The 13,421-nt window shown below is 36.0% G+C and overlaps 1 long non-coding RNA gene across 1 annotated transcript in view; it reads left to right on the top strand.

Moving 5' to 3' along the window:
* The window catches only part of LOC141392135 (uncharacterized), a 139,149-nt gene that overhangs the window by 19,528 nt on the left and 106,200 nt on the right, over positions 1–13,421 (top strand). The gene's annotated exons all lie outside the window — the stretch shown is intronic.

Consider the following 13,421-nt stretch of genomic DNA (forward strand, 5'->3'; position numbering starts at 1 on the left):
CTATCATGCATACGCAGTTCTAGCTACCTACTTAGGGATAACGTTCCAAATCTACGAGTTGTGTGGGTAGCATAGACAGGCCGGAGTGCCTGCCGGAGCAAAAGACAGCCATTGATGCAAAACAAACAAACAAGATCATAAAATAGAGATTTGGCAAAGTTTGTAAGTGATAACAAACAAGAAACCCCTCCAAAAGCGATCCTTAAATTTGGGTATATATGAAGCGAAGAAGGCACTTGAGAGCATACGAGTAGTCTATCACTTGACAGCATAACAAGAACATCGCTTCATTTCTCTAAAAAATTACATCAATTAAAAAATTTAAACAAAATGTATTTAATCATTGACGATTCATTTGAATATCGCCACAAGAAATTCGATCATGGCAAACGACCCCGCGAGGATGGCAGTAACAGTTCTCAAAGCGGTGACGATGAAGATTTATTGTACATTGATATTGAAACTGTTGAAGAGGAGGTACCTAACACATTTAACTACATTGAAGCAGAAACTGAATCCAATACAACAAAATCACCACCGCCATACAAGAGGCAACGCACAGCATCATTTGGCAGTAGCTCAACCTACTCGGAATTTTCACCTTTACCTCAGGCTAGCGTACTGGAACGCAAGACCTCAACCCCAATGATGTTGACTACAACACCACCTGTCCTCGAACCCACTGCAGCAATTTTACCCAAAATCAGCACTGAAACTTTGGCCAGCATTTGTAAATACCAAGGCAACATGGTGAGGAAATTTCCCAAGAAACAACGAACACCCAAGGAACAGGAGAGACGTGATAAAAATACCATTGCCTGTCGCATGAGTCGTCGTGTCAAAAAACTGGAACACATAGCCATTGAGGAACAATACAAGGAATTTTCACAACAAACATTCGAAATTATTGCACAGGCCATGCGGTCCACAGCTTATTTGCATGAACTTATGAAGCTTTCAAATGCAATTGGCGATGTGGAGAAAATGGATACGGCGACGTTTTTTGGTATAAAAGCGGATAAAAGCAAACATGCAACTCAACACCGGAAATGAAACCTTTTTCCATTGCCTACTTGGTTGGTAGTGAGGAATAGAATTTTAAGTAGATTACTTTATATATAAGAGTTAAATTTCATGGTAAAAGAAAGGCAACTGTTGTCACTGTGTGACGTATTTCGATAATAAGATTAATTTATAAATAAAATTATGATATTTAAATATAAAATTTAAAAAAAATAAATTGCAGTTTATTATTTATATGAAAATATATTTACCTAAAAACGCCCCAGCCTCATTTGGAGGTCTTCTTTTCAACAGAAACCTTCTATGAAGGTATCATATACTATCGAAGCCTCCTATGGAGGGCTTCTATACTCTCGAAGCCACCCAAGGAAGCCCTTGTATATTCTCGAAGCCTCCTGTGGAGTTGTTTTATTCCATTGAAAAATTGTATAGAGACTTTTTACTCCATAGACAACTCCTAAAGGGGTCTTTTATTCAGTGGAGTTTTTCTATTTCAAAGAAACATTCTATAGAGGTCTTCTATTCTATAGAAGCCTAAGGCCTTCTTATTGAAGTCTAAAAGACATCAAATTCAAAACGGTCCTGCTACAGAAGACCAAAATGTCTTTTTGTAGCAGAACAAAATGCCATCTTATGTGTCTTCTTACAGAAGACCAACAGGTCTTCGTAAAAAAGACCAGCAGGCCTTCCTATAGAAGACCAACAAGTCTTCTTATAGAATACCAACACGTCTTCTCATAAAAGAACTACAGTTCTTTTTATAGAAAACGGAAAGTGAAATGTGTTCCCTTAGAGGACAAAAAGTCTTTTGATGGAAGACAAAAAATTCCGCTATATAAGTCCAAAAGGTCATCTTATGGAGGACCAAAAGACCTTTTTAATGAAGACCAAGAGGACTTCTTATAGAATACCAAAAGGCTTCTTAAAAAAAACTAAATGTCTTCTTAAAGAAGACCAGAGGACTTCTTATAAAAAACCAAAAGCTCTTTCTCTGGTATTCTATAAGAAGACCTTCAGCCTTTTTATAGACGACCAAAATGTCTTCTTAAAGAAGACCAAAAGACATTCTTAAAAAAGACCAATGTTCTTCTTATAGAATACCAGAGAAAATCGTTGGTCTTCTATACAGGGGAATTTTTTGTCTTCCATCAAAAGACTTTTTGTCATCTATGGGAACACATTTCACTTTCCGTTTTCTATAAAAAGAACTGTAGTTCTTTTATGAGAAGACGTTTTGGTATTCTATAAGAAGACTTGTTGGTCTTCTATACGAAGGCCTGCTGGTCTTTTTTACGAAGACCTGTTGGTCTTCTCTAACACATAAGACACATAAGATGGCATTTTGTTCTGCTACAAAAAGACATTCTTGTCTTCTGTAGCACGACCTTTTGGAATTTCATGTATTTTAGACTTCAATAAGAAGGCCTTAGGATTCTATAGAATAAAATACTTCCATAGAATGTTTCTTTAAAATAGAAAAACTCCACAGGAGGTTTCTATGGAATAAAAAACTCTACTGGAGTCTTCTGTGGAATAAAAGACCCCTTTAGGAGTCGTCTATGGAGTAAAAAGTCTAAATAGAAGTTTTCAATGGAATAGAAGACTTCCACAGGAGACTTATATAGAATAAAATACCTCCACAGGAGGCTTCGAGAATATAGAAGGGCTTCCTTGGGAGGCTTCGAGAGTATAGAAGCCCTGCACAGGAGGCTTCTAAAGTATATGATATCTTCATAGGAGGTTTCTGTTGAAAAGAAGACCTCCAAATGAGGCTGGGGCGTTTTAAGGTAAATATATTTTCGGATAAATAATAAACTGCAATTTATTTTTTTAAATTTTAGTTTTTATTTTTACATATCACAATTTTATTAAATAAATTAATCTTATTATCGAAATACGTCACACAGTGACAACAGTTGCCTTTCTTTTACGATGAAATTTAACTCTTATATATAAAGTAATCTACTTAAAATTCTACTCCTCACTCCCCACCAAGTAGGCTATGGAAAAAGGTTTCTTTTCCGGTGTTGAGTTGCATGTTTGCTCCGCTTTTATACCAAAAAACGTCGCCGTATTCATTTTCTCCACATCGCCAATTGCATTCGAAAGCTTCATAAGTTCATGCAAATACGCTGTGGACCGCATGGCCTGCAAAATAATTTCGAATGTTTGTTGTGAAAATTCCTTGTATTGTTCCTCAATTGCTATGTGTTCCAGTTTTTTGACACGACGACTCATGCGACAGGCGATAGTGTTTTTATCACGTCTCTCCTGCTCCTTGGATGTTCGCTGTTTCTTGGGAAATTTCCTCACCATATTGCCATGGTATTTACAAATGCTTGCCAGGGTTTCTGTGCTGATTTTGGGTAAAATTGCTGCAGTGGGTTCGAGGACAGGTGGTGTTGTAGTCAACATCATTGGGGTTGAGGTCTTTCGCTTCACTACGCTAGCCTGAGGTAAAGGTGAAAATTCCGAGTAGGTTGAGCTGCTGCCAAATGATGCTGTACGTTGCCTCTTGTATGGCGGTGGTGATTTTGTTGTATTGGATTCAGTTTCTGCTTCAATGTAGTTAAATGTGTTGGGTACCTCCTCTTCAACAGTTTCAATATCAATGTACAATAAATCTTCATCGTCGCCGCTTTGAGAACTGTCACTGCCATCCTCGCGGGGCCGTTTGCCATGATCGAATTTCTTGTGGCGATATTCAAATGAATCGTCAATGATTAAAGACATTTTGTTTGACATTTTTAATTGATGCTATTTTTTAGAGAAATGAAGGGATGTTCTTGTTATGATGTCAACTTGTAGACTATGCTCTCAACTGCCTTCTTCGCTCTCATATATACTCAAATTTAAGAATCTTTTTGGAAGGGTTTCTTATTGTTATCACTTCGAAATTTTGCCAAATCTCTGTTTTATGATCTTGTTTGTTTGTTTTGCATCAATGGTTATATTTTGCACCGGCAGGCACCCCGGCCTGTCTATGCTACCCAGACAACTCGAAGAACTGCAACGTTATCCCTAAGTAGGTAGCTAGAACCGCACATCCATGACATGCATACGCGATAAGCTGTTTGTTTACACAATACTAGGTCAGAAGGGTGATGTAGACGTGACAAACAGATTTTTGTCACTGCAAATATCCTGCATCACTCTGTGTAACTAAAAAAGTTCCTGTTGCTCCATAAGTTCGCATTCAATAATAATAGAAATTGAGGTAAATATAAAGCAAGATAATCTAAAATTAATTTTATTTCGAATCCTGAGGCTTGAAGGACAAATATATTCTAATTACATTGATTTCTTTATTGGAAGAATTGGGATGGGCCTACATTTCCTCAGAAGCTCATTATGAAGGGCTTTTTTGCTATAGAAGCCTTCTAGTCGATAGAAAAAATACTATGGAGGTCTTCTATTCTGTAGAAGCCTCCTATGGAGGTCTTCTATTCTATAGAAGCCTCCTATGGAGGTCTTCTTTTCTATAGAAGCCTCCTATGGAGGTCTTCTATTCTATAGAAGCCTCCTATGGAGGTCTTCTATTTTATACGGAGGACTTCTATTTTATACGGATTTTTACCGTAGGAGGATTCTATAGAATAGAAGACCTCCATAGGAGGCTTCTATAGAATAGAAGACCTCCATAGGAGGCTTCTATAGAATAGAAGACCTCCATAGGAGGCTTCTATAGAATAGAAGACCTCCATAGGAGGCTTCTATAGAATAGAAGACCTCCATAGGAGGCTTCTATAGAATAGAAGGCCTCCATAGGAGGCTTCTATAGAATAGAAGACCTCCATAGGAGGCTTCTATAGAATAGAAGACCTCCATAGGAGGCTTCTATAGAATAGAAGACCTCCATAGGAGGCTTCTATAGAATAGAAGGCCTCCATAGGAGGCTTCTATAGAATAGAAGGCCTCCATTGTATTTTTTCTATCGACTAGAAGGCTTCCATAGGAGGCTTCTATAGCAAAAAGGCCTTCATAATGTGTTTCTGAGGAAATGTAGGCCCATCCCAATTCTTCCAATAAATAAATCAATGCAATTAGAATATATTTGTCCTTCAAGCCTCAGGATTCGAAATTAAATTAATTTTAGATTATCTTGCTTTATATTTAACACAACTTCTAGTATTATTGAATGCGAACATACAGAGTGATGCAGGATATTAGCAATGGCAAAAATCTGTTTGTCAGCTCTACATCACCCTTCTGATCTAGTAATGTGTAAACAAACAGCTTATCGCGTATGCATGTTCATGGATGTGTGGTTCTAACTACCTACTTAGGGATAACGTTGCAAATCTTCGAGTTGTGTGGGTAGCATAGACAGGCCGTAGTGCCTGCCGCAGCAAAAGACAATTGATGCAAAACAAACAAACAAGATCATTAAATAGATATTTGGCAAAAATGTTGTAAGTGATAACAAAAATGGAAATAAGAAACCAACAAGAAATGCTCCCAAAAGCGATCCTTAAATTTGAGTATATACATATGTTAGCCGGAAAGGCAGTGAGGAGCATAGTCTACAAGATGACAGCATAAAAAGATCATCATTTCGTTTCACAAAAAAATTACACGAATTACGGAATTCAACAAGATGTCTTTAATCTTTGACGAATCATTTGAATACCGTCACAAGAAATTTGATCATGGCAAGCGACCGAGGGAGGATTTGCCCCAGGCTAGCGTACTGGAACGTAAGACATAAACCCCAATGATGTTGACTACAACACCACTTGTCCTCGAACCCACTGTAGCAATTTTACCCAAAATCAGCAAAGAAACCCTGACAAGCATTTGTAAATACCGTGGCAATATGGTGAGGAAATTTCCCAAGAAACAGCGAACACCCAAGGAACAGGAGAGACGTGATAAAAACACTATTGCCTGTCGCATGAGTCGTTGTGTCAAAAAACTGGAACACATAGCCATTGAGGAACAATACAAGGAATTTTCACAACAAACATTCGAAATTATTGCGCAGGCCATGTCCATTGCGCAGGCTAGGTCCACAGCCTAGTTGCATGAACTTATGAAGCTTTCGAATGCAATTGGCGATGTAGAAAAGATGGATACTTCAACGTTTTTTGGTATCAAAGCGGGGCAAACATGCAACTCAATAAGAAATCATTTTCTATAGCCTATTTGGTGGGGAATGAGGAGTAGCATTTTACGTAGGTTATTTTATATACATAAGTAGTTTAAATTTAATCGTAAGAGAAAGACATCTGTTGTCACTGTGTGACGTATTTCGATAATAAGATTAATTTATACATAAAATTGTGATATTCAAAAATAAGAATTAAAATCTAAAAATAATAAATTGCAGTTTATAATTGATTAAAACACATACATACCTAAAAACGCCGCAAGGAAAATAAAATATTAAAAATGCTCGAAATCCAGGCGAGTGGTTTCAATTCCGGTGACCGCGGATTCTGTAATCTAATCTAACCACTGCTCTAACCTCTGGGTCTCCGAAAACCAAGTAACACGACTGCCGGCGTCTTAGCGTTCTAAGCCACCATCAACTTGTCAGTGCTTAGGATGACAAATATTGATGATCAAATCTTTTGATATAGAGGGACAAATACAAATAAAGGTGGGAAAAACTGCCATAGTATTTGTAATAAAACATTGAAAAATAGGTTTTCCAGCCAAGTCGGACTATAACAAAAGTTTGGAATTAAATAACTGACATTAAAATAAATAAATAATTCGAATATACAATTTTCGAATGATTTGTGGTATAAATGCTAGTTTCCAAGCTTAGCCTTCGTCCACGCACTAACATAACATTCTAATATGCCTGATGATCGGAGTTAACCACCCGTCTAACGTGGCATAATGGTTGAATGTGTGGGACTTCGGTGGATTCCAAATTTTTCAATGTACCTCTTAGGTCATAACAGCTCGACTCGAAAGAGAATTAATTCAAATATCACTATAAAATCCCCTTCTCCTTAATATGGCAAAAAATATATGTACTCGAACTTGTTTGAGAGAGGTACGCGAAGGTGTTGTCCGATATAGTTTCGGAATGGTTTCAATTCCGTTATTTCATTTCGATTTGATGAATTTCGAAAATCCTATTATTTAGTATAAATATGGCAACACTAGAGGAACCAAAGGAAACAAAACAAAAACACATGATTATAAAACAGTGTAGAAGTGAAATATCGCCTAATAGGCAAAATTTTCAAATGAAAAAAATTTGTTTGTGCGAAAAAAGTTAATTTTTATTGGAACTTCAATTTTTCTATTGTTACTGTAATCGTGGCACAAAGTCATTGCTTTATTTATCTTTCGTAATGCCAGATTGTTTAGTTTTTACAAACTTACAACGTAGAATTGATGTGGCAATACTTTGGTAATAATTGGTTATGTTGATTGAGAAATTACATTATAAAATTATTATAAAAATATTAAATTAAATGTGATTTTTGTTAATAAAACAATATTTTTATACCCTACACCACTATGTGGTAAGGGGTATAATGTGTTAGTGCATTTGTATGTAACATACAAAAGGAAGCGAGATAGACCCATAGTTTCTTCTAGGGATATACATAGAATCACTTTCTGAGTCGATTTATGCATGTCCGTCCGTCCGTCCGTTCGCAACATACAGGTCGCATTTGTTGACCGATTTCGCTGAAAATTGGGGAATACCATTTTTTATAGCCGTCGGAAGATCAAGTTCGAAGATGGGATATATCGGTCCACGTTTTGGTATAGCCCCCATATAACGGTACCCCCCGATTTACGGTATTTTGACGTTTTCAGCTACATTTTCAGACCGATTTGGCTATAATTTGACATTTAGGGTTCTTAAGTGTCAATAAACATATATAAACAAATTGTGGACATAGGTCCACGTTTTGGTATAGCCCCCATATAACGGTACCCCCCGATTTGCGGTATTTTGACGTTTTTAGCTACATTTTCAGACCGATTTAGCTATAACTTGACATTTAGGGTTCTTAAGTGTCAATAAACTTATATAACAAAAGTTGTGGACATAGGTCCACGTTTTGGTATAGCCCCCATATAACGGTACCCCCGATTTACGGTATTTTGACGTTTTTAGCTACATTTTCAGACCGATGTAGCTATAATTTGACATTTAAAGTTCTTAAATGTCAATAAACTTATATGACAGAATTTGTGGACATAGGTCCACGTTTTGGTATAGCCCCCATATAACGGTTCATTTAAGTTCATATTTTCGTATAGCCCAGATACCTCCGAACTAGCTGTTATTGACATTTGAAGTTCCCACGTTATGTACCGATTTTCGATATTTTGAAGATTCTAGCTAATTTTTTTTAACCGAATTAGGAGTTATTTGACATTAAAGGCTCCCATCAAAAACTGTCAACATAGGCCCATGTTTTATTATAACCCCTATATAACAGTACCTCCCAATTTCTAGCCCACCAAAAATTGTCAACATACATAGCACCATAAAAAAGGTCCTCCCGAATGAAGCATAAATGTACATAAACATTATCTGACATTTTAACGTACCCACTTAAAGTTGGGGACAGGAATGAAAAGTAATTATTCCATTTTAGTTCAGAATATTTTATGGTGGAGGGTATGAAAAGTTCGGCCCGGCCGAACTTAATGCTTTTTTACTTGTTATTATTTGTAAGTGTTTTTGGAGTGTTTTAAAGAAACGTGTTAAAAAAAGACATTTCCATTTGAGAACTAAAAGTGGTTTCATTCCGAAAAAAAAATCGTTTTTCGGTTTCTGAAGAAGCTAAATACGAAATCAATTCCACTTTGGATCCGAATTGGTTTCTGTGACATTCTTGATTCTCAGAAGGTAATTCACACAAAACAACTTGGTCCCCAGAAGCTATCAAAGAATTAACCCAGATATGCCCATTGCTTGATCGTGATCATTTTAAAAGTATTTTTATATTATTTTAGAAGCAAATGTGAAATAATAACAGTATGTTTATATGTTTTATAAAAATTTTTTGAAAAAAGTGGTTTTTGAGGCCACTTTTGGACACAGGGTTTTATCTTATAACTGGGAGTTATGGGACACAAAGCATTTGACATATAGTCAGAAGACACCTTTTTGGCATCTAGTTAACGTTTTTTCGTAGTAGGCTCCACATCGTGTATGTTTTCATTATAAAACTACCCAATAATTAATCGGCCATAACGCAAATCATTGTAAAAACTAAGCGGTAGGTGGCAACTTCGATGAACTAGACCTCAAAACTCAAAAATAGTAGCTCAAAATAATGGAATCACATAATATCCCAAGAGCTACAGATGTATACTGAGTATATCACCAAAATAAGCGGTACTTTGATAAACATAACATATCGAATTAGCAAGAATTTTGTGTGTCCTATATATAGGACGTTGGGCATATCTGGGTTAATTCCAATTAATTTTGATATTAAAATATTCAAAAAATCTTTCCATTAATATGTGTGTTGGCCAGTTGCTCTAGAACACCGTCAGTGTGTTTTTTAGAGCACTTAGGCCTGCTGAAAAAAATTTTAAAGTGATCCGAGAAGTGCCCTTAAACTGCATTTATGTGCAATTTTTTGAAATTTTGTGTGGGAGTTACCTGAAGGAGTTTTGCACCGAAGTTTTTTGGTGCGCACCATTTTATCGATAAATTGTAAACATTTGTTTGTGAGGTACCCAAAGGAGTGGACCGATATGACTTATCTTCGAAATTGATCAAAGTTTGGACAAAATATAACGAGATTCATAGTTGGGAACGGTTCATCTATTTGAGAGTTGTCTTCTGTTAAGAAGACAAAATTATCTATAGAAAAGCATTCCTGCAGAACCTTTTAGAGAAGACAAAAATGTATTTTAAGAAGAAATGTCTTCTTCTGGACAGCAAAGCATCTCCTTATAGAAGACCAAAAGTTCATCTTCAAAGGGTCTCTTCTAGAAGACCGAAAGAATTTCCTACAGAAGATCAACAAGACTTCCTATAAAAGACCAAACCGTCTTCGTATAGAAGACTAAAATTTCTTCTTATAGAAAACCACAAGATCTTATAGACGACCAAAAGATCTTCTTATAGAAGGCAAGAGGGTCTTCTTAGAGAAGAAAATAAGGATTGTTTAGAGAATACCAACAATTCTCCTTTTAGAAGACCAACATATTTTCAAAACAAAAAAGTTCAAAGGGTCTTTTATGGAAGACCAAAAGTTCTTAAAACACAAATTTCTTCCTCTAGAAGACCAACAGACCAAATAGCTCTTCTGATAGAAGACCAAAACGTTTTCTTAAAGAGGAACAAAACGGCTTCTTATTGAAGATCAAAAGACCTTTTCTAGAAGACCTAAAAACCTTTTTTAAAAAATACCAAAGGTTTTCGTATAGAAGATTAAGGGTCTCCTTACAGAAGACAAAAATTCTTCTTATAGAAGACCAAAGGTCTTCCTATAGCATACAAAAAAAGACCTCTTAAAGAAGACAAATGGTCCTCTAATAGTAGACCAAAAGTTTTTCTTAAAGAAGACCAAAATGACTTATCATAGAGAGACCAAAAGGTCTTCTCATAACATACCAAAATGTCGTCTTATATAACACCGTACAGTCTTTTTATAGAACACTAAATGTCTTCTTATAGAAGACCAAAAGGTCCTCTTATAAAAAACAAGAGGTGTTCTTATAGAACACCAAAAGGTTTTTCTATACAAGACCAGAAGGTCCCCTTATAGAAGACCAACAAGTCTTCACATAGAAGACCAACAAGTCTTCACATAGAAGACCAAATGGTATTTCCATAGAATACTAAAAAACCTACCCATAGAAGATAAAGTTATATTTCCTTAGATGCCCAAATGGTTTTCCCATAGAAGAGCAAACGGTCTTCCTACAGAAGAACAAATGGTCTTCAGATAGAAGACATATTAGTCTACGGTTAGAAAACGAAATGGTCTTCCGACAGAAGAACAAATGTTCTTCTTATAGAAGACATAATCGCCTTCCCATAGAAGACAAAGTGGTTTTCTTATAGAAGACCAAGATGTCTTCTTTTAGTAGACAAAAGGTCTTCTTTTAGAAGGCCGAAATATCGTCTTATAGAGGACCTAAAGGACTTTTGTAAAACACTGAAAGATATTCTTTGCAGAAGACCAAAAGGTCTTCGATTCTTACAGAAGAACATAACGGACGGTCTTTTTATAGAAGACCAAGGTTTAGCTATATATATAATCTGCTTCAAATAAAAGACCATAAGGTCTTGTTGTGAAAGACCAAATGGATTTCTTAAAATAGATAAATGGGTTTCTTGGATAGAAGCCTCCAATGGAGGTTTTCTATTCTATAGAAGGCTCCTATTCAATTCTATATAAATTTCCTATAGAGTTTTTCCTGTATAAGTCTCCTATAGAGGTCTTCTATTCTATAGAAGTCGTGTATGGATGCTTCATAATTCCGTTAGGTGCACCACTCCTGTTATTTAATTTTTTATTATTATTTGTTGGTGCAGTCGAGGGAATTTAGGTGTTGGCAATGCCAACAGATTCTCTTTTAGTTGTTCGGAAGACTTGTTGCTCTTTCTTGAGAAGATGTTTGGTCTGCTAAAGAAATATAATTTTTCGTTTCTATAGAAACGCCCTCAAACGCCATCATCAGACCTTGAGATTTATGCCCCGTATATTCTTGATTTTCTTTGAGGCGTTTTTATACCCTCCACCATATGGAGGGTATAATTAAATTTGCCATTCCGTTTGTAACGTTGAAGTATCCATCTTTTCTACATCGCCAATTGCATTCGAAATATAAAGTATATATATTACACTGCTCAACAAAATTGAAAAAGTTGAATGTTTCTGACGAATTTGCAGTTGTTTCTAGATGAAATCGGCGAGTTATTTTCAAATCCGGTCCCAGTTTTTCTCCATCAGCTCTTGTTTTTGAGATATAGCTCAAAATCGGTTTTTACGAGTTTAACCCAGACTTTCGTTATTTTCGGATACAAGCAAATACTTTTTTGTGGGTTTTTCGACATTAATATATTAAGGAGATGTTGTACGCTTGATACAAATCGTTTTTGAAATAGTTATGGTGTGTATATATCAAAAAATATAGAAAATATACGACGGACCTTGTAAAAATTGCTTATTTTGAGTATTTTAAGCTGTAATTACGTCATCGGAGGAAGTCATAGGATCTTCATTTGGTACTCCGGATATGCTTAGGGCGTCTACTATATAATCCAGTATTCAAATGTATAATATAAAGTTCATAGCGCCCATGATTCGGCCATAACCTAAAAATCATCATGAAGACTGCTATTGAAAAGTAAATGGCTTATGTGGTAATGATATCACTGGTAAATGATTTCCCTTTAGCAGTCTTCATGGCGATTTTTAGGTTATGGCCGAATCATGGGGGTTATGAACTTTATATTATACATATGAATACTGGATTATATAGTAGACACCCTAAGCATATCCGGAGTACAATATGAAGATCCTATGACTTCTCCCGATGACGTAATTACAGCTTAAAGTTCTCAAAATATGCAATTTTTACAAGGTCCGTCGTATATTTTCTATATTTTTTGATATATACTCACCATAACTATTTCAAAAACGATTTGTATCGAGCGAACAACATCTCCTTAATATATTAATGTCGAAAAACCCACAAAAAAGTATTTGTTTGTATCCGAAAATAACGAAAGTCTGGGTTAAACTCGTAAAAACCGATTTGAGCTATATCTCAAAAACAAGAGCTGATGGAGAAAAACCGGGACCGGATTTGAAAATAACTCGCCGATTTCATCTAGAAACAACTGCAACTTCGGTTGAAACAAAAGTCCTGTTGACCAGTGTTATTGATCAGCATAAAATTCTAAGTCGATCTAACCATGTCCGTCTGCCGTCTGTTCGTCCGTCTGTCTGTCTGTTGAAATCAACATACATCTCGCAATTTTTAAGATAGAGCGTATTTAGTCATCGTTGGGTGTATAAAACTTTCCACCTGCAATTTGTTGGTATAGGTCCACGACTTCATATAGCCCCCATAGAACGGTACCTCCCGATTTTCGGTATTTTGAAGGTTGTGGCCACAATAATCCACCAAAATGGCTGAAATTTAGTACTTAGTCTTCGTTGGGGGTATATAACTTTCCCCCAGAAATTTGGCCATAGAGCGGTACCTCCCGAATGTGGTTATTGTGAAAATAAGCCACATTTTTTTACCGAAATTGCTGAAATTTGGAATTTTGTCTTCTTCATACACGAAGGGCAATTGATCCATTTTACTTCAATACAAATCGTGGTGGAGGGTATAACAAGTTCGGCCCGGCCGAACTTAACGCCGCTCTTACTGGTTAGGTATGTATGTTTTCCGATAAACAATAAACTGCAATTTATTCTTTTTACATTCCAGTTTTT

The sequence above is a fragment of the Musca autumnalis genome, unplaced genomic scaffold (genome assembly GCF_047663935.1).
Source record: "Musca autumnalis isolate F117 unplaced genomic scaffold, ASM4766393v1 scaffold_2, whole genome shotgun sequence".
In the NCBI taxonomy this organism is placed as follows: domain Eukaryota; kingdom Metazoa; phylum Arthropoda; class Insecta; order Diptera; family Muscidae; genus Musca; species Musca autumnalis.